This window comes from Salvelinus fontinalis, chromosome 19 (genome assembly GCF_029448725.1).
Source record: "Salvelinus fontinalis isolate EN_2023a chromosome 19, ASM2944872v1, whole genome shotgun sequence".
In the NCBI taxonomy this organism is placed as follows: Eukaryota; Metazoa; Chordata; class Actinopteri; order Salmoniformes; family Salmonidae; genus Salvelinus; species Salvelinus fontinalis.
In genome coordinates, this window is record NC_074683.1 from 9,014,106 (window position 1) to 9,035,772 (window position 21,667).

The following is a 21,667-nucleotide window of genomic DNA, read 5'->3' on the forward strand; positions in this document are numbered from 1 at the left end:
TCTCCTATAATTAAATGTTGAAATCATCCATGAATGATAAGATAAAGCAATTTACTATTTAGATATATTGCCATGGGGACAGTTACTAACGTGATGACAACAGTACCGCCCAAAGCACCTTGCTGCAGCAATGTTATTAAAGGTGAGGGTGAAACAATGTTGCAAAAAGCTCTGTGTGAATTATAAAGTAGCCTATAATATAATCTTGGAGAACTCACTGACATGCTATCAATATATCTTGGTAAGTTTGTATCTTGCCTTATTACAGTTTTTTTGGATTGCTTACACACTAAAATTAAAAGTAGTACACTATTAGCAAAACCTTACACTCAAGAAGCAAAACATCAGCCCATATTTGCCCAACTATAAGCACATTGTCAACCTCACACTTGTTGCAAAACTCTACACACAGTGATTTGCAAAACACTAAACACACTTAACATACATTACACACAAAAATCTATCATGAAGTCACGTCCTTGCAATACCAAAGCACTGACTGTCAAATTACCACACCGTCCAACCAATTGGTTCAACACAGTCATCAGGTGTGCAAACACTCGTTTGCTTAATTGTAGACACACCAATCAGGTGTATAAGCACTATAAAAAGCAGCAGGTGAATTCATCGGTCTTCAAGCACAATGGAAAGAGTCAGAGAAAGAGTAAGACGACGGGGAAGGGGAAGAAGAGGAAGAGGAAGAGGAAGAGGAAGAGGAAGACAAGAAGGTGCTCAAAGAGGACCGAATCTGACAAATGAGATCCGCGCAACACTGGTTGACCACGTTGTCAACCACGGCCTGACGCTGAGGGAGGCTGGACTGCGAGTACAGCCAAATCTAAGCCGATATACAGTGGCAAGTGTGATGAGAACATTACGACTGGAAAATAGGTATTGTAAAAATATCATAATATCAAAAACATCTGCACGGTTTCAGTAACTGCTTACAGTACTATATTCTATGCACTATCAGCACTTCTGTTACCTTTTCCTGTGAAATTACTGTACTATTGTATACTGGGTTTTTTTCTACATAGGATTGAGGGTCAGGGACGACAAGGGGGAAGACCTCCTATGTTCACAGAACAGCAAGAGGGAGATAGCATTGTTGGCCAAAACCATGTTTACTATAACACTCAAGCAGCTCCAAGCTAACATTGTCAATAACCACGCCATTTTCAACGATATCCATCAGGTCTCAACATCAACACTGGCACGCATCCTAAAAAAAAAAAAAAACATATTCAAATGAAGCAAATTTATCTAGTGCCTTTCGAGCGCAATTCCCGAAAGGGTGAAACGACTGCGGCATGATTATGCAGAGGTATGTATTCACTTTAGCAGTGTGATCTTGCATACTGTCTCATAATCGTTTACTGTAATGTATACTAGATCTACACTGAACTACACAATTTTGCCTGACACTGTTTTTCAGAGTTTTACGAATGGATGGAGAAGAGATCCATTTACGTAGATGAGGCTGGGTTCAACCTGACGAGAACACGAAGGAGGGGAAGAAACATCATTGGCCACAGGGCTATAGTCAATGTCCCAGGGCAACTTGGGGGTAATATAACACTCTGTGCAGCCATTACACAGAATGGGGTCCTCCACCGCCATGCCCATATGGGCCCTTACAACACAGCACTCATACTTACATTCTTGGACCAATTGCACAACATAACAGCATCAAATCGATCATATGCAATACATTGTTGTCTGGGACAATGTGTCTTTCCACCGCTCTGCTCTGGTTCAGAACTGGTTTCAGCAACATCCACATTTCACCGTCCTATATCTTCCACCATACTCTCCATTCCTCAACCCTATAGAAGAGTTTTTCTCGGCATGGCGGTGGAAGGTATATGATCTCCGTCTCCAGGCTGAGGTACCCCTCATCCAAGCCATGGAGGAGGCCTGTGACCAGATGGAGGTAGCAGCAATGCAAGGATGGATTCGTCATTCGAGACGTTTCTTTCCAAGGTGTCTTGCTAATGACAACATGCGATGTTGATGAAATTCTCTGGCCAGATCCAGCTAGGCGAAAAGACAATGTCTAGTTTTTTTGTTTTTTTTGAACTTACAATACGTAAAGTGACGTTTGGTTACAGTATTATGAATCGCCATGTCAACATTTTGGGCGTGTTGAGAAATAAATGAGTTTCTTCAGTCTGCAACATTGGTCTTGTGTAGTGTTTGGAGAATTTACATTAAATTTGTACTTTGTTGATAGTAGCCTACTCTAATCATAGGGAAGTAGAAGTGCTAAAAGTGTTTTAGGTTTATCACAGCAGAGTTTAACTCGTGCAAACAGAGTATAGTAATGTGAAACATGTGTGTTTCATATGGTAACAAAGTGTGGTTTTTAAAAAGAAGTGTATAGTTTTTACAAAAGTGTTTAATTTTGCTAAGGATCTGTAGTGTTTTGCTAATTGGGTGTGTGGTTGTGCTAATTGTGTGTAGTGTTTTGAAAACACGGGCCCTGTTTTGAAAATCGTGCTTAAGCAATCAAAAAAAAATGTAAATATGACTAGGCCTACATATTAAGGCTAAGTTCATCTTTAGAACTTTCGTAGGAGCATCAAATCTCAGAGCTGTTTTCCAAAACGATCGTTATTAAAGTTGCACTTAAACGCTTGTTATTTACCGACTGCCTCAGACCACTCATAGAACAAGCTAAGTGAGTCGGTAGATGCTTTTTTTGCCCTTCCGCGTCACTTTAGATCTCCGCTTAACATTGAATGAATAAGTTTATCTGTCTCACTGTGGCCGCCGATAAGTTGACTACAAATACAAAGTTGCCAAAGGCTTTGCAATTGTTACAAACAAGTGAAGGAAAAAATGATTCAAATTAAAGCCTAGATGAATGCATTAAAATAAATAGGCTGGAGTGGTGTAAAGCTCACCGCCATTGGACTCTGGAGCAGTGGAAACGCATTCTCTGGAGTGATGAATCACAGTTTACCATCTGGCAATCCGGCGGATGAATCTGGGTTTGGCAGATGCCAGGAGAACGCTACCTGCCCAATGCATAGTGCCAACTGGAAAGTTTGGTGGAGGATAAATAATGGTCTAGGGTTGTTTTTCAGGGTTTGGGCTAGTCCCTTTAGTTCCAGTTAGGGGAAATCTTAACGCAACAGCCTACAATTACATTCTAGACGATTCTGTGCTTCCAACTTTGTGGCATCAGTTTGGGGAAGACCCTTTCCTGTTTCAGCATGACAATGCCCCCCTGCACAAAGTGAGGTGCATACAGAAATGTTTTTTTGAGATGGAAGAACTTGTGTGGTAGAATTTGACTGGCCTGCACAGAGCCCTGCCCAGAGGCCTGCCCTCAATCCCGTCGAACACCTTTGGGATGAATTGGAACGTGGACTGAGAGCCAGGCTGAATCGCCAAACATCAGTGCCCGACCTCAGTAATGCTCTTAGTAGCTGAATAGAAGCAAGTCCCCCGCAGCAATGTTCCAACATCTAGTGAAAAGCCTTCACAGAATATTGGAGGCTGTTATAGCATCAAAGGGGGTACCAACTCCATATTAATGCCCATGATTTTGGAATGAGATGTTTGACTAGCAGGTGTCCACATACTTTTGGTTAGGAACGATGCATCGTTAACACTCGTAAACATAAATTCCATCGCTATCAGGAAACCGGGCCCAGGGCTTTTCCAAAGGCATATTGAGGCTAAATTCATCGTTATAACCTTCGTAGGAGCATTGTTAAATCTCAGAGTTGTTTCACAAAACCATAATTACTCAAATATTACTTGAAAACACTCACTATTTACCGACTGGCTTCAGACCACTCGTAGAACAGCTAAGTACATCTTTAGATTCGTTTTTTTCCCTAACGTGTCACTTTATGCACAGAGGTTCTCCACTAAACATATAATCAATATGTTAACCTGTTTATATGAGAAAGCTGATCCGAGAGCAGCACTGCATTTCTCTCGATCCTATCAGTATCGACGCATGCCTCAACAACGCACTTTGCGAACGTTCTATCTGCTTGGTGTTTTGGGAAACACATGTTACATCTTCGGAAGTTTTATTCTGATTTATCAGGGGTGTGTATTATTCATATGTGTAAACATACTGAATTGTAATTGGATGCATTTTACCACCATATCATACTGTGCTATGATTGGTTAAGACCACCCAAATGGTTAGGTCATGGTCAGTTTGATCCTGGTTGGCGATATGTGAACATGCCAGTTATAGCTAGCTAATAAAGAGCTACGTTAAGAAATATCCTGTAGTACTGCATTTTATTATTTTGTACAAAGCGTGCAAAACAAGACAGGGTGCTGCAGCACTCTCAGCACCCCTACTTCCCACGGCTATGGATCATACCAGTTGCATTTTTATTTATGAGCCAACTTTTTAAGACTGTTTCCCAAACAAGCACGTAGAGAGAATTTTCGCTAAATGCGTCGTTAGACCGTAGGTCGATACTTATAGGATCACATTAAAAGCAATGCCGCTCTCAGATCAGCCTTCTGCGCTCAAATCTTACCTTAAACCGTCTAGAGTCTAAGCCCCGTCTAAACTGGGGGAGGGTTCTAAGCTAACATATGGAATTTTTTAAGATGGTCATAGCAAGGATTATTTAGCTATTTGATTTAGAATTTTTGGATTGCATCATTGAATTTAGCATTACTGCTAATAGCCAATAGAAAAGCATTGAATAACAGATTCACTACATGGAAAAACAGATAGTCCCCCAAAAAAATCGAAAAGAAGTTTGTACTGAAGAGTCTAACATATAGTACCAGTCAAAAGCTTGGACAAACCTACTCATTCAAGGGTTTTTCTTTATTTTTTTTAAACTATTTTCTAAATTGTATAATAATAGTAAATTGTATAATAATAGAAGACATCAAAACTATGAAATGACACATATGGAATCATGTTGAAACCAAAAAAGTGTTAAACAAATCAAAATATATTTTAGATTCTTCAAAGTAGCCTTGATGACAGCTTTGCACATTCTTGGCATTCTCTCAACCAATTTCACCTGGAAAGCTTATCCAACAGTCTTGAAGTAGTTTCCACATATGCTGAGCACTTGTTGGCTTCTTTTCCTTCCCTCTGCGGTCCAACTCATCCCAAAATATCTCAATTGGATTGAGGTTGTGTGATTGTGGAGACCAGGTCATCTGATGCAGCACTTCATCACTCTACTTCTTGGTTAAATAGCCCTTACACAGTTACACAGTCATTGTCCTGTTGAAAAACAAATGATAATCCCACTAAGTTCAAACCAGATGAGGTGGCGTATCGCTGCATGCTGTATCGAATGCTGTGGTAGCCATGCTGGTTAAGTGTGCCTTGAATTCTAAATAAATCACAGACAGTGTCACCAGCAAAGCATCCCCAACCCATCACACCTCCTCCTCCATGCTTCACGGTGGGAACCACACATGCGGAGATCATCTGTTCACCTACTCTGCGTCTCACAAAGACGGTTGGTTTTAACCAAAAATCTCATATTTGAACTCATCAGACCAAAGGACATATTTCCATCGGTCTAATGTCCATTGCTTGTGTTTGTTAGCCCAAACATGTGTCTTCTTATAGTTGTTTTTCTTTAGTAGGGGTTTCTTTTCAGCAATTCTACCATGAAGGCCTGATTCACACAGTTTCCTCTGAACAGCTAATGTTAAGATGTGTCTGTTACTTGAACCCTGTGAAGCATTTATTTGGGTTGCAATCTGAGGCTGGTAACTCTAATGAACTTATCCTCTGCAGCAGAGGTAACTCTGGGTCTTCCTTTCCTGTGGCGGTCCTCAGGAGAGCTGGTTTCATCATAGCACTTGATGGTTTTTGCGGCTGCACTTGAAGAAACTTTAAAAGTTCTTGAAATGTTCCGTATTGACTGACCTTCATGACTGTTATTTCTCTTTGCATATTTGAGCTGTTTTTGGCATAATATGGACATGGTCTTTTACCAAATGTATTTATTTATTTTTATTTAACCTTTATTTAACTAATGTCACGTTCTGACCCTAGTTCTTGTGTTATTTCTTTGTTTTAGTTGGTCAGGACGTGAGTTGGGTGGGTTATCTATGTTTTGTGTTTCTATGTTGGGTTTTTCGTTTGGCCTGATATGGTTCTCAATCAGAGGCAGGTGTTAGTCATTGTCTCTGATTGGGAACCATATTTAGGTAGCCTGTTTTCTGTTGTGTTTTGTGGGTGGTTGTCTTCCGTGTCTGTGTGTTCCACACGGAACTGTTTCGGTTTAGTTCGCTCTCTTTATTGTTTTGTATTTTCAGTGTTCAGTTTTGTTCTATTAAAATTCATCATCAACACTTACCACGCTGCGCATTGGTTCTCCGATCCTTGTTACTCTTCATCCTCAGAGGAGGAAGAGGAAAGCCGTTACAACTAGGCAAGTCAGTTAAGAACAAATTCTTATTTACAATGATGGCCTACCAAAAGGCAAAAGGCCTCCTGCGGGGACGGGGGCAAAAAGAAAAATATATATATATAAGTATAGGACAAGACACACATCCCGACAAGAGAGACAACCACAACACTACATAAAGAGAGACCTATGACAACAACATAGCAAGGCAGCAACACATGACAACACTGCATGTGTAACCGTTTAACTTTAGTTCGTCCCCTCGAGCGAACCAAGGACCCTCTGCACACGTCAATAACAGTCACCAACGAAGCATCGTTACCCATCGCTCCACGAAAGCCGCGGCCCTTGCAGAGCAAGGAGAACCACTACTTCAAGGTCTCAGAGCAAGTGACGTCACCGATTGAAAGTCTACTAGCCACCGCTAACTAGATAGCCATTTCACATCGGTTACACTCACCCCCCTTTCAACCTCCTCCTTTTCCGCAGCAACCAGTGATCCGGGTCAACAGCATCAATGTAACAGTTTAACTTTACGTCCGTCCCCTCGCCCCGACCCGGGCGCGAACCAGGGACCCTCTGCACACATCAACAACAGTCACCCACGAAGCATCATTACCCATCGCTCCACAAAAGCCGCGGCCCTTGCAGAGCAAGGGGAACCACTACTTCAAGGTCTCAGAGCAAGTGACGTCACCGATTGAAAGTCTACTAGCGCGCACCACCGCTAACTAGAAAGCCATTTCACATCGGTTACACATGGTAGCAACACAACATGACAACAACATGGTAGCAACACAACATGGTAGCAGCACAAAACATGGTACAAACATTATTGGGCACAGACAACAGTACAAACTGCAAGAAGGTAGAGAAAAACAATACAAAATTCAAAAGGCACTCGCACATCTGAGCAATCTTATTTGCAGGTGCATTGCAACAATTGAACAAGATGAAGGAAAAAGGAAACCGCACACTGCTCTTGATAGTATCACCGATATTTAATAGGCTTACGTATCGGCCACACGGCCTTCGTCAGAGCTCTGACAGAGCTCTGCCGTGTGGCCGATACGTAAGCTTATTAAATATCGGTGATACTATTAAGAGCAGAGATAAACAATACATCACGCAAAGCAGCCACAACTGTCAGTAAGAGTGTCCATGATTGATTCTTTGAATGAAAAGATTGAGATACAACTGTCCAGTTTGAGTGTTGCAGCTCGTTCCAGTCGCTAGCTGCAGCGAACTCCTAACTTGTCACAACGCAACACAACTGATTGGCTCAAACATGTTAAACGCATCAAACAAATTAACCTCTCTTGGGTAGGGGGCAGTATTTTCACATCCGGATGAAAAGCGTGCCCAGAGTAAACTGCCTGCTACTCAGCCCCAGATCCTAGGATATGCATATCATTAGTATATTTGGATAGAAAACACTCTGAAGTTTCTAAAACTGTTTGAATGATGTCTGTGAGTATAACAGAACTCATATGGAGGCAAAAACCTGAGAAAAAAATCCAGCCAGGAAGTGGGAAATCTGAGGTTTGTAATTTTTCAACTCTTTGCTTATCCAAGATACAGTGGAAATGGGGTCATGTTGCACTTCCTAAGGCTTCCACTAGATGTCAACAGTCTTTAGAACCTTGTTTGAGTCTTCTACCGTGAAGTGGGGGCGAATGAGAGGGGATTGAGTAAGGTCTCTCCCAGAGTGCCACGAGCTGACCATGCGCGTTCACGTGAGAGAGTTAGCTTGCGTTCCATTGCATTTCTGAAGACAAAGGAATTCTCCGGTTGGAACATTATTGAAGATTTACGTTAAAAACATCCGAAAGATTGATTCTATACATCGTGTGACATGTTTCTACGGACTGTAACGGAGCTTTTTGACTTTGTCTGCACCTAGTGATCGCACGTCATGAATTTTGATTACTGGGCTAAACGCGCTAACAAAAAGGAATTATTTGGACATAAATTATGGACTTCATCGAACAAAACAAACATTTATTGTGGAACTGGGATTCCTGGGAGTGCATTCTGATGAAGATCATCAAAGGTAAGTGAATATTTATAATGCTATTCTGACATCTGTTGACTACACAACATGGCGGATATCTCTTTGGGTTTTGTTGGTCTCTGAGCACTGTACTCAGATTATAGCATGGTGTGCTTTTTCCGTAATTGTTTTTTGAAATCTGACACAGCGGTTGCATTCAGGAGAAGTGGATCTAAAATTCCATGCATAACAGTTGTATCTTTTAGCAATGTTTATTATGAGTATATCTATAAATTGATGTGGCTCTCTGTAAAATCACCAGATGTTTTGGAACTACTGAACATAACGCGCCAATGTAAACTCAGATGTTTGGATATAAATATGAACTTTACCGAACAAAACATACATGTATTGTGTAACATTAAGTCCTATGGGTGTCATCTGATGAAGATCATCAAAGGTTAGTGATTAATTCTATCTCTATTTCTGCTTTTTGTGACTTTTTGTGACTCTCTTTGGTTGGAAAAATGGCTGTGTTTTTCTGTGACTTGGCTCTGACCTAACATAATTGTTTGGTGTGCTTTCGTCGTAAAGCCTTTTTGAAATCGGACACTGTGGCTGGATTTACAACAAGTGTGTCTTTAAAATGGTGTAAAATACTTGTATGTTTGAGGAATTTTAATTATGGGATATCTGTTGTTTTGAATTTGTCGCCCTGCAGTTTCACTGGCTGTTGACGAGGTGAGACGCTACCGTCCCACATACCCTATTAAGAAGGAAAGGCACACCTTTTAACAAGGCACACCTGTTAATTGAAATGCATTCCAGGTGACTACCTCATGAAGCTGGTTGAGAGAATGCCAAGAGTGTGCAAAGCTGTCATCAAGGCAAAGGGTGGCTACTTTGAAGAATCTCAAATATAAAATATATTTTGATTTGTCTAACACTTTTTTGGTTACTACATGATTCCATATGTGTAATTTCATAGTGTTGATGTCTTCACTATTATTCTAGAATAGAAAATAATAAAAAATAAAGAAAAACCTTGAATGAGTAGGAGTGTCCAAACTTTTGACTGGTACTGTATATCTGAGAGCTATAAGAAAGATCAGGAAACTATTTAAAAATGTTTTTGCATGTATTTATCCCCTTATTTTAGGCGCTAAACTATCTCCATATATACTGGCACCGAGACCTTAAGCAAAACGGAGAACATCATCCTGTTAGTGAGTGTCTCATCTTTCAATAGAGTGGTCATAATAGTTTGTAGGCCAAACCGTTCGGACACAACAGACGTTTTTGTGAGACGATTTTCAGGATGTCTCATGATCTGACAAACACTGCTCTAGCTCTGCAACCTTTCAGGGCGACGTCAGCAGATGTAGTGGATTGAGACGTAGCCCATGCAACAAAAAAAACAATAACATATCTCTAGTTTCAACAGACGGATTTTGATGGGAATTTTTGTGTGATGTTAGTTATTCTTATTTTTTTAGGGGGTAGATCAGCTTTAATATTGCAGATAGATTGTAGCTTCCATCAATGTAATTGTCTGCATCACTTTCAATCCCCCATATATTTTTGGGCAAATATATATATAGTGAACAACAACGCTTAGGCCTCTACTTTCAGCTTATATATACTATATACATTTTATGGACACAGTCTGTTTTACAATAGTTATATTTTGTTTGTTTTTACTCCTGTCCTTCCTCTACCCTCAACCTCCCCCATCTATTTCTGATGTCCATCCGGTTTGATTTCTATTTGCCATATATTTCAAACTGTGCTCTTTCACAAAAGTTCTTAACCCATATACGCTCTGTTGTTGTTTGTAACAATTGCAAAACGCTTTGGGAACGTTGTATTTGTAGTCAACTTCGTTCTGATTCTGCGGTCACAGTCAAACAGATACTTAGCCTAAACATCTCTATTCTATGTTTAGCAGAGATCTTCTGTGAATAAAGTAGTTAAAAAAGGGCAAAAAAACATCTAACAATGTCCTTTGGCTGCTCTATGAGTAGTCTGGATCACTCTTAGATGTGGGAAGGTGTTTAAGAGCAAAGTTACTCACAAAGGCTCTGGGAAACGAGGCCCTGGTGTTAACATCTTCTGTTCCCCCAGAACATTTATCAATCCTGTGAACATTCCACAAGTTGTGCAATACTTTTCCTGGGCTCCAACAGGAAACAAACTGGTGAGTAATTAAAAAAAAGTCTGATACAGTATCTATTTTGGTGTCCCAAATGGCACCCTATTCACCATTTAGTACACTCATTTTAACCAGGGCCCATAGGGAAGTAGTGCACTGTGTAGGGAATGGGGTGCCGTTTGGGACGTAATTATTCAAGTCATGTGTATACACCTTAAAATACAAAGTCAAGTCTATCCATGGACAATATCAAACAACAACAGAACATATTTCGTTTTTTTTTATTACCATTAGCTACAGCCAAAGCTGCATCTACTTTTCCCGGGAGCGACACAAAACACAAAATACATCATATTAATAGTAAATTACAGCTGAAGGACAGAAGTACATAAAATTACATAATACATAACATTAATAGACAGGTACAGAACTACATACTGTACATTTAAAATAAGAATAACACACTTTCATATTCTTATGCCTTAGCAATCCATACAACATGTACTCATAATAACAGCTACACTGCAGCCATCCATTTACTAACATTTACTTACTGTTAAACTTGTAGGTCCTGATCCTAATCTCTCAGAACCAGTTGTTCTGTAAACACTAGGATGACTTTCACAACATTAAGAGCCACCTGTGTCCTTGGTTCTCCCATTTGACGTCAAGACTATTAATAATAATGTGATTCATAGATGTTATGGAATGCAAGTGCAACGAAAACAATGGAAATGCAACAATTCCTCCAGCTAAGGCTTCAACCACAGTTTTCACCCTAGCAACTGTGCTATTCCGTTCATAAATGAGCTACAGATGGAGTTTTCTCCCCGTTAACGGCTTCAATTTAATCCCTGACCTCAGCAACCGGGTTAAAGTTTCCTCCAGATAAAGTTTGAATCTAATCCTTCGCTTTAGCTACATACATGGACTTTTTAGAGATCCATCACTCCATTCTGTTAAATAAATTGAACAAAATCATAAATTATCATCAGATGGACTTCACTTACGTCTTTTGCTCTATCTAGTGCATAGAAATGTAGAACTTAACCCAACATTTACCGTGTTACAGTCTACCACCCATTAAGGCTTAGCTAAGGTATAGTGTAATGTGTTACAGTCTACCACCCATAAAGGGTTAGCTAAGGTATAGTGTAATGTGTTACAGTCTACCACCCATAAAGGGTTAGCTAAGGTATAGTGTAATGTGTTACAACCTACCACCCATAAAGGGTTAGCTAAGGTATAGTGTAATGTGTTACAGTCTACCACCCGTAAAGGGTTAGCTAAGATATAGTGTAATGTGTTACAACCTACCACCCGTAAAGGGTTAGCTAAGATATAGTGTAATGTGTTACAACCTACCACCCGTAAAGGGTTAGCTAAGATATAGTGTAATGTGTTACAGTCTACCACCCATAAAGGGTTAGCTAAGATATAGTGTAATGTGTTACAGTCTACCACCCGTAAAGGGTTAGCTAAGATATAGTGTAATGTGTTACAGTCTACCACCCGTAAAGGGTTAGCTAAGATATAGTGTAATGTGTTACAGTCTACCACCCGTAAAGGGTTAGCTAAGTTAAAGTGTAATGTGTTACAGTCTACCACCCGTAAAGGGTTAGCTAAGATATAGTGTAATGTGTTACAGTCTACCACCCGTAAAGGGTTAGCTAAGATATAGTGTAATGTGTTACAGTCTACCACCCGTAAAGGGTTAGCTAAGATATAGTGTAATGTGTTACAGTCTACCACCCGTAAAGGGTTAGCTAAGATATAGTGTAATGTGTTACAGTCTACCACCCGTAAAGGGTTAGCTAAGGTATAGTGCGTGTCCTTTGGACTTGTTCATAAAAGGAATAAATTCCCCTTGATATGGAGTTTCCTCCGGTTATCTTATGGAGGTTTGCATTTCCATTTTCATTCCTCGCACCACACTCACACCCAGCAGCATCCACCAATCAAACACAAAATAAGAATACACTTTCATACACTTAAATAAAACTTTGCTCTACTGACTAACATCAGTATGCTGACCAGACTATGACATCATATGGAGCAGCACGTCCTTACTCTACTGAGGCTTTGCTTACAATCGCTTTCTCTCAGCAGGCCCTGATATCCTGATGCCAAAGGTGCATCTTATCTTGAACTTTCACCCAAACACCAGATGTGCTCTCTCTCCCATGTCAAGTATGGGCAATGGCCCTGAGCGATAAACATGCAAAAGCACAGAGGGTTTAGCTGCTGCACCAACCAAAATCATCTGGAGTAGGATTCCAGGGCATTAAAACCACTGTAGATGAAGTTCCAGTAGGCTGTCTCTAGTGTAAACTAAAGAGAATGGAATGCTGACATTAACTTGACTATCGGTCTCTCTGCCAGGCTTTACGTCTGGAATTACAACATTTATTCGAAACCCAAAGCCACTGCTGAAGCATGCAAGTCGCCCATAATGGAACTGATCATCAGATCCTTAACGGTGCCCCTGACTGGGCATATGAGGGTGAGTACTGAGTAGCATTGATACATTTTAGAGGGAAGGGACAAGGTGGGTTTCATCACACACAAGGCTTTAGAGTAACGGGATTTCTTCCACTTTTTCCAGAAGAGGTTTTCTCATCCAATGAGGCAATATGGTGGTCACCAACTGGAAAGTATCTGATGTTGAGTTTAATGACACGATCAATATCTTTTTGTATGGATATGGACAATACCCCAGAACGGTGGTTGTCCCATACCCTAAGGTGGGATGTTGTAATATGTGCCCTTTTTAAAGCATGGTATGAATGTCATAAGAATGATATATATACCACAGATAGCAGGTAATAGGTCAAACATACAGTATACCATGATCACACATTATGTGTGTGTTGTACATTGTACTGAGTAAATACAGTATTTGTGTTGTTTTCCTCCCAGTGATCACTATTTGAGATCAGTCACATGGGGTGACGGATGAGCACGTCGCCGTTCAGTGCACCAGGAGGAAGCAGAACCATGTCCTTTTACAGATCTATGACCTTGTAAACAACTGGAATGAGAACCAAGTAGTTGTCACCTCACCTAACTCTGTGGGTGGGCTCCTTGGTTAGACAACAGCATTCAGAGAACAGAGAATCATGTGTTTTCCAACATTAACACCAGGAATGTTGCTGTTTGAATCATACTGGAACTGTATTGGCTAATAGGACATTTTGTCTTGATAAATGTATTAAAATACATTTCTTTTTTTATTTTAGAAATGTGAACAAGTAAGCAAGACAGGTTGGGTTGGCCAGGTAAGTTCACATACTGTATAATGAAAGAACCTGTCACGCCCTGACCATAGTTTGCTTTGTATGTTTCTATGTTTTGTTTGGTCCGGGTGTGATCTGAGTGGGCATTCTATATTGTATGTCTAGTTTGTCTGTTTCTGTGTTTGGCCTGATATGGTTCTCAATCAGAGGCAGGTGTTAGTCGTTGTCTCTGATTGGGAACCATATTTAGGTAGCCTGTTTTGTCATTGTGGGTTGTGGGTGATTGTCTATGTGTAGTGTTTTGTGTCAGCACTATTTTTCTATAGCTTCACGCTCGTTGTTTGTTATTTTTGTATAGTTCGTTCAGTGTTCTCTTTTTAAATAAATATCAAGATGAACACTTACCATGCTGCATATTGGTCCTCCGATCCTTCCAACTACTCCTCCTCAGATGAGGAGGACGACAAGCGTGACAGAACCATGAGAACTAAATGTAGCTTTTTATGAATGCTTATTCAAAATCAAATCAAAGTTTTTTTGCCATATGCACAGGATAATAAAATGCAGACTTGCAAGCTATTCAAGGGAAAGAGGGATACCTAGTTAGTTGTACAACTGAATGCCTTCCGCATTTATCCAACCCCTCTGAATCAGAGAGGTGTGGGGGGGGCTGCCTTAATCGACATCCAAAAGTGGGTTAAATGCCTTGCTCAGGGACAGAACAACAGATTTTTACCTTGTCAGCTCGGGGATTCGATCCAGCAACCTTTTGGATACTGGCCCAACGCTCTAACCACTAGGCTACCTGCCAGGGGTGGTATTTGTTCAAATATGTAGATTTGATTGATTGATTCCAGTCTACTGTAAATGTTAGCAATATCAGAAATCAACTCCTACAGTATGAACGTGTATATCATTCCAAAGGGCAAGGCAACACCCATTACCTCATTTCAAAACTCACTCAAGGCGCTATGTAAGTACAGATGCAAATCCATTTCACTTAATTAGATAACAAAATAGAGTAAACCTACTATTTATCTATCACTTTGACCACATTGTCTTTAATGTGTTTCTCATAAACCCCCATGGACATTTCATTTCAAGTGGTTTCTCTAAATTCATGATCCTGAATACCAAATAAACCATGAAAGTATGTTCAATTGTTCATCGTTCAGACAGAGATGTTAACTCGTATGAACCTGTGGTTTGTTTGTTTGTGAGGGTTATGATCGGAAGGAGCCACTCTGCTCCCCCAGTGCCTCACCTGTGGCCTGTATAAGGACAGGTGTCAGTACAACTCAGTCTACTTCAGCTACGATGCCTCTTACTACCGCATGGACTGCTATGGTCAGTTACCCTATTCCCCATTCACACCCTGAGCACTAACCCATCCGTGATCAATGCACAAAAATAACTGTGCTGCGCAATATCAATGAGTAACACAATAAGTGTCCCAGATAACACCCTATTCCCTATGCAGTGCACTACTTTTGACCAGGGCCCATAGGCCACAGTCTCAGTTCTGACTTCTGACCTCCAGGTCAGTTAGTAGAGGTTATGTGGTGAACAATTAGCCTACGTGATGTTTTAGTGTATTGTGTGGGCTGATTGTTTCTTAACAGGACCTGGAACACCTTTGTTCACACTCAGGGACGATAGATGCTCAGGTGAAGGTATGCAAAAAGTACCACTATTATGGAAATACTCTTTGTAACTGACCAATACTCAGGTTCATGAATCTTCACCATAAACGGGCCAACTTCTGATTTTACTTTTAATTGATAAATAACTTTTGTTTTAAGAGCTCCTGGTTCTTCGTGACAACAAAGATCTTGAAGACATGATAAAATAATTCCAAATGCCGACCATGCAGTGTGGGACCCTGAGGGTAGCAGAATTTGGTGAGACTGAAGTTTTACAGACTGGCAGATCAAATCATACCATGCTGAATCAAATGTATATCTATTGGCATCATGTTTCACTACCTTTTGCCAACAGATCGCTGGTATCAAATGATCTTATGCCCTAATTTCCCCCCAAAAATAAAAGTACCCTCTTCTAATTGATATGTAAGTACACAGGCCTAAGCATCTTACAGGATTTGCAGAGAATTGATTACCCCATCCATTTCACTTCACTTTACTGCCTCCAGATCCAGTACATTATATTACAATAATTGTAATTGGTCAAGTTGTGTCAAGTTATATACTGATTTCCCTTGCAGATATGGAGGCCCCTGTAGTCAGAAGGCAGATTATCGCTACAGACTGAACTGGGGTTCGTACCTCTCCAGTACGGAGGGGATCATAGTGGCCAGTTTCGATGGACGGGGAAGCAGTTACCAAAGGGACAAAATAATGCACTCCATCTACCAACGTCTTGGAACGTTGAAGGTGGATGATTAAATAACGGCCGTGGGGTAAGATGCCATTGAACTACAGAGACCTCAGTGTGTCAAGTATAACATCTGTTTAACAATATGTAAAAACAATTTACAAGTAAGGCAATGTATTAATTTCTGATAATTAATACAAATTGGAATACCCTAAAGTAGGCTATCTGTTGCTCTTGAAAAAGGTCTCATTAATGTAATCTGCTCTCATCAGTTTTTGATTCTGATAAGATCAACACTTGAATGACATAATACTGTAGCTAGAGCAGATCAAATAAAGACGTTTCGTTTTTTCTGTTACTAGAAAATTAATTGATATGGGCTTTATAGACCATGAACGAATAGCCATATTGGGTTGCGTAAATTGGCTATTCTCTTAGATTTTGTATATATTTCTTACAAATATGTTGTTGTAAATATTTGTTCAGTTAAACTAACTGATGTGGTTTGAAATAATCTGTTTTCAGTCATATGGTGGCTTTGTCACGTGGATGGCTTTGGGTGTGTCACGTCTACTTCTGCTCCACCCCTCCTGCGTTCGACGTCGCCAGTTTACTAACCACCGGTCCTGGGATCCATCATTACTCACACCTGGTATCAATCATTACCTTACTTATTACCCCACCTATATTTGGCACTCCCTTAGGTTCTTTCCCCAGTCAGTATTGTTTATGTGTTTCATGTCTATACGCTACTCGTGTTTGTTATATTGTTCGATGTTCCGTTTATTATTAAACTCACCACCTGAACTTGCTTTCGGACTCCCAGCGTATACACCCAGATCCCACGATCTCCTTTGTGGTGGAGGTGGACGCGGGGGCAGTTCTGTCTCAACGACAGGGTAATGCACAGAATTTGTATCCGTGTGCATATAACTCTAAGAAACTGTCCCCTGCAGAGAGGAATTACGACGTCAGTGAGCGAGAGCTCCTGGCTGTGAAGTTGGCGTTAGAGGAGTGGAGACACTGGCTGGATGGCGCCAAGGAACCATTCGGCATCCTTACCGACCATCGGAACCTGGAGCACATACGGACAGCGAGGAGGCTGAATCCGCGCCAAGCAAGGTGGGCCCTTTTCTTCACAAGGTTTGTCTTCACGCTGACCTATCGCCCAGGTTTTTAAAAAAACACCAAGTCCGATGCCCTGTTCCGTCTCTATGATTCGGGAGAGGGTCCTGTCCAGAATGCACCTATAATCCCATCCTCCCGAGTCGTAGCTCCTGTGGTCTGGGACGTAGATGTAGACATTCGCAAAACTCTGGAGAGGGAGCCCACACCCACTAACTGTCCTCTCGAGCACATCTACGTTCCCACGGGGATAAGGGATCGGCTGCTGACCTCGGCACACACAGCTGTTGTCGCTGGACATCCAGGTATTTCTCGCACTACCCAATCCATCTCTGAGAAGTACTGGTGGCCCACCTTGGCACAGGACGTCACTCGTTACGTCAACTCCTGTTCCATATGTGCCCAAAACAAATACTCCCAGAACACTCCAGCAGAGAAACTCCTTCCCATGCTTCAGCATCCCTGGTCCCATCTATTCATTGTCTTTGTTACTGATCTCCCCACCTCTGATGGTTTCACCACCATTTTGGTGGTTGTGGATAGATTTTCAAAATCCTGTCGTTAAATCCCTCTTTCTGGTCTCCCTACTGCTATTCCAGCAGGTCTCCCGGCATTATGGCCTTCCCGGAAGACATCGTCTCAAACCATGGCCCCCAATTCACATCAGGGGTATGGAGAGCCTTTATGGAGAAGCTCGGGGTCACTGTCAGCCTCACTTCCAGGTATAGGCCTCAGTCCAACGGGCAGGTGGAGAGGATGAACCAGGAGCTGGAAAGGTTCCTGAGGAGTCACTGTCAGGACCAGCAGGGAGAGTGGGCTCAATTCCTTCCATGGGCGGAGTATGCCCAGAACTCGCTACATCCTCCACTGGGTTGACCCCCTTCCAGTGTGTTCTGGATTTTGGAGCGTCTCTCACGTGAGACTCCAGCATGCCATCCACCGTCAAAAGGAGTAGGCAGACCGCCACCGCAGTTAGACCCCCGTGTACCACCCTGGGGACCGTGTCTGGCTTCCTACCAGGAACCTCCCACTTCGCCTGCCCTGCAAGAAGCTGACCGGAGGGTCAACATGGTAATGTATAGGTTTCAGCTTCCCAGTGACTTTTGTATCTCCCCTTCTTGGTTCCATAGCTTGATGCTGTCCCCCATGACACCCCTCCACCCATCCTGGACATCGAGGGTGGTCCGGACTAAGCCGCCAGATCTTTACTAAACTCCCAACGTCGTGGGGGTCGGCTCCAGTATCTGGTGGACTGGGAGGTGTATGGCCCGGATTTCGGTGAAGGACATTCTGGATCTCAACATCATCCGTGATGTCCACCTTCGCCACCCGGACCGGCCCTCTCCTTGTCCTCGGGGCCGCTCCGCTGGTCGGTGTCGTCCTGCGTCTGGAGCCGTGGGGGGGGGGGGGGGGGGGGAACACTGTCACATCTACTCCCACTCCTCCCCGCGTTCAATGTCACCGGTATACTAACCACCGGTCCTGGGATCCATCATTACGAACTCTTGGCATCAATCATTACATGCACCTGCACGTCATCAGGCACACCTGGACTCCATTACCTCACTTATTACCACTCCTATATCTGGCACGCCCTTAGGTTCTTTCCCCAGTCAGTATTATTTATGTGTTTCATGTCTATACCTGCTCGTGTTTGTTACATTGTTAGATGTTCCGTTTATTATTAAACTCACCACCTGAACTTGCTTTCTGACTCCCAGCGTATACGTTACAGGGTGCTGGAGTTTTCAAGTGTCGAATAGCAGTTGCCCCAGTAGCTAAGTGGGTATATTATGGTATGTATCAGGGCGTATAACCGTACAACAGGTCTAATACTATAAAAACATGCATTTAGTAATGCAAAAAGTTCAAAAGGCAATGTTTGTTTCACCTTATATGAGTACAGTCACTAGCTGGATATTCCTTTTCCAGACTTGTGTATACTGAATGCTATATTAGTAAACCGGAGAAAAATGCTGAAGGTAAAGACATCAGAAACATCACAACATCCTTCTTAGTCATCAAATAATCTATTGTATGTCAACTGTAACTGTCTACATAAAAATATACAGTATATTATATTCAACAGAATTCCATAGTAACAACTAGAGCACAGAATTTCAAATCAGTGAACTATCTCCTGGTTCATGGGACAGCTGATGGTATGTGTCTTTGTTTCAGTTAAATATTTTACATGCTACTCAATCACGCACTCACACACAATGCTGTATTTTTAATGTATAATGTATAGAATATAGTACTCAGTATAGCCATTAACAGGTGAATGCTCCTGATCTTATTCAAAACTGGTTTTAATGGTATTTGACAGACGCATATATTTCCTTGTTCAATAAGGTATTACAAACAGTTTGTTTTTCTTGTAGACAATGTTCACTTCCAGCAATCTGAACACATCTCTAAAGCCCTGGTTGAGCAGCACGTTGACTTTGAGGCCATGGTAAATATTGGTTTGGGGAGGACAACCTGAGGAAGGAGGTGGGGATGATGAGTTGCACTTGGAGTCCGCGTGAGGAGTGTAAAATATTCTTCATTGGTTCTGATCTACAGAATGCCAATGTTTGACAGTCCTAGAGCTAACTACAGTACTTGTAATAATATTTTGGGGAGTTACTATATGTTACATGCAAAATATATGTTACAACTTTCATTACACACATTTGACAGTTTATAAGACATTTTGCATACCCTTCACTGAGTGGTTTGAATATGACCTAACTGTATCTATGATATAATGATATGAACTACACTGAGTGTACAAAACATTAAGAACACCTGCTCTTTCATTGACATAGACTGACCAGGTGAATCCAGGAGAAAGTGAATCCAGATGAAAGCTATGATCCCTTATTGATGTCACGTGTTACATTCACTTCAATCAGTGTGTATGAAGGTGTGGAGACAGGTTAAAGAAGGATTTTTAAGCCTTGAGACAATGAGGCATGGATTGCGTATGTGTGCTATTCAGAGGGTGAAAGGACAAGGCAAAAAATGTAAGTGCCTTTGAGTGGTTTATGGTAGTAGGTGCCAGGCGCACCTGTTTGTGTCAAGAACTGCAACGCTGCTGGGTTTTTCACGCTCAACAGATTCCCCTGTATCAAGAATGGTTCACCAGCAGTGGTGACCCGTCATTCAGGTTAGGTGGTGCAGAGCTCCACCTGTTTTGAGCCCCACCTGTTTAGCAAAAAAAAATCATATACAGTGCCTTCGTAAACTATTCAGACCCCTTGACTTTTTCCACATATTGTTAGGTTACAGACTTATTCTAAAATTGATTCAATCGTTTTTTCCCCTCATCAATCTACACATAATACCCCATAATGACAACGCAAAAGCAGGTTTTTTGAAATGTTTGCAAACTTATGAAAATGTAAAACAGAAATACCTTATTTACATAAGTATTCAGACCCTTTGCTATGAGACTCGAAATGTCTGAGATGCATCCTGTTTCCATTGATCATCCTTGAGATGTTTCTACAACTTGATTGGAGTCCACCTGTGGTAAATGCAATTGACTGAACATGATTTGGAAAGGCCCACACCTGTCTATATAAGGTCCCACAGTTGACAGTGCATGTCAGAGCAAAAACCAAGCCATGAGGTCGAAGGAATTTTACGTAGAGCTCTGAGACAGGATTGAGTTGAGGCACAGATCTGGGGAAGGGTACCAAAACGTCTGCAGCACTGAAGGTCCCCAAGAACACAGTTGCCTACATAATTCTTAAATTGAATAAGTTTGGAGCAACCAAGACTCTTCCTAGAGCTGGCTGCCTGGCCAAATTGAGCAATTGGGGGAGAAGGGCGTTGGTCAGGGAGGTTACCAAGAACCCGATGGTCACTCTGACAGAGCTCTAGAGTTCTGCGGCACTCCACCAATCAGGCCTTCATGGTAGATTGGCCATACGGAAGCCACTCCTCAGTAAAAGGCACATGACAGCCTGCTTGGAGTTTTCCTAAAGGCACCTAAAGACTCTCAGACCATGAAAAACAAGATTATCTGGTATGAATAAACCAGGATTGAACTCTTTGGTCTGAATGCCAAGCGTCACGTCTGAAAGAAACCTGGCACCATCCCTACAGTGAAGCATGGTGGTGGCACCATCATGCTGTGGGATATTTTTCAACAGCAGGGATTGGGAGACTAGTTAGGATTGAGGCATAGATGAACAGGGTAAAGTACAGAGAAATCCTTGATGAAAACCTGCTCAGGAACTCAGACTGGGACGAAGTTTGACCTTCCAACAGGACAACGACCCCAAGCACACAGCCAAGACAACGCAGGAGTGGCTTTGGGACAAGTCTCTGAATGTCGTTGAGTGGCCCAACCAGAGCCCGGACATGAACCTGATTGAACATCTCTGGAGAGACCTGAAAATAGCTGTGCACCGACGCTCCCCATCCAACCTGACAGCGCTTGAGAGGATCTGCAGAGAAGAATAGG

The 21,667-nt window shown here is 41.8% G+C and overlaps 1 pseudogene; it reads left to right on the plus strand.

Annotated features, from left to right (window-relative positions):
• Window positions 1-14,871: 14,871 nt before the first annotated feature.
• On the plus strand, window positions 14,872-19,791 carry LOC129817006 (dipeptidyl peptidase 4-like; annotated as a pseudogene).
• The last annotated feature ends 1,876 nt before the right edge of the window (window positions 19,792-21,667 follow it).